Source organism: Neophocaena asiaeorientalis, unplaced genomic scaffold (assembly GCF_003031525.2).
Source record: "Neophocaena asiaeorientalis asiaeorientalis breed wild unplaced genomic scaffold, Neophocaena_asiaeorientalis_V1.1 scaffold62, whole genome shotgun sequence".
Lineage (NCBI taxonomy): Eukaryota > Metazoa > Chordata > Mammalia > Artiodactyla > Phocoenidae > Neophocaena > Neophocaena asiaeorientalis.
In genome coordinates, this window is record NW_020175191.1 from 8,073,408 (window position 1) to 8,074,558 (window position 1,151).

General features: G+C 45.9%; 1 non-coding gene across 1 annotated transcript; it reads left to right on the forward strand.

Annotated features, from left to right (window-relative positions):
• The first annotated feature begins 211 nt into the window (after positions 1-211).
• On the forward strand, positions 212-376 carry LOC112413094 (U1 spliceosomal RNA). The gene has a single exon (XR_003005901.1). It is a non-coding gene; the product is annotated as a U1 spliceosomal RNA (small nuclear RNA).
• The last annotated feature ends 775 nt before the right edge of the window (positions 377-1,151 follow it).

Below are 1,151 nucleotides of genomic sequence, written 5' to 3' on the forward strand. Positions count from 1 at the left end.
TATGTAAATCTTGCAGCTTATGGGTACAATTCCCCGCTAGCCACTTCCCGGGCTGTGGAAGTTTTCCGGAGAAGTTGCTTGGATTTTATTAGCAGAGTCGTTTGGAGGGGCTGAGAGGCGTGGAAGGGGAGGGGGTGCGGAGGGTGGGTGGGGAGCGTGTGTGTACAGTGTAGGCGTCTAAGGCTGTACTGGGTGGCGAAGACCACAGCTCATACTTACCTGGCAGGGGAGATACCATGATCATTAAGGTGGTTTTCCCAGGTCGAGGCTCAACTCATTGCACTGTGAGTGTGCTGACGCCTGCGATTTCTCCAAATGGGAGAAACTCGACTGCATAATTTGTGGTAGTGGGGGACTGCGTGCGCGCTTTCCCCCAGCAATTGGTATTACAGAAACAGAACTAACTGGTTAAACTGGACAAGGAGCGTAATGATTTTTCTGACGGTGGTGTTTTTCGTGGTTTCGAAGCTAGGAATGTGATTACTAGTATGGGAAAGAGACATTGGAGGTGTGGTAAAATCACCTAGCCACTACGGAAGAACAAAGGTCCTTAGCTATAACTACTGAACTTCCGTGTTTGAAGTCTGTATTTTCCAGGAACAGAGAAGACTCTTTCATACTGCAAACACCCGCACACAGGAAAGAGAAACGAGCACATTCAAAAGTAAATGCATAAACTCAAAACAAATTATTTATTAAGTAAATTCGAAAGTAAGATGTGTTAAGTTATAATCGCCTTGTTTTATTTTCTGCGTTGCGGTAGGGGGTGGTGCGGATTATCTTTTCCGTGTAATTTACAGGTTCCCCAATATGCTTCCCGTCCCGTTTCCCCCATCCCCCCTTTCTTACTATTGTGGACTCTGCCGGTGTAGTAACGTTTTTCTATTCGGATCTGTGATAAATTATTTTCCTGCATGGAATTTGTTTTCAGTGTGTTTCTCTGACGCACGATTATAGCGGAGGTGCTGGCTACCATGTAATCAAACGTTTTCGGTTCCGATCCGTTATTAACAGAAGTAGAACACTTTCTGCTTAAATGAAACTGCCAGCGCCTCGCGATCTCAAAAAAAAGAACATCTCACGGCATCTCGAAGTCTGTTTGAGCATGTTCCGACCTTCCAGAGCAGCGGTAAGAGAGCAACTGGGAAAAG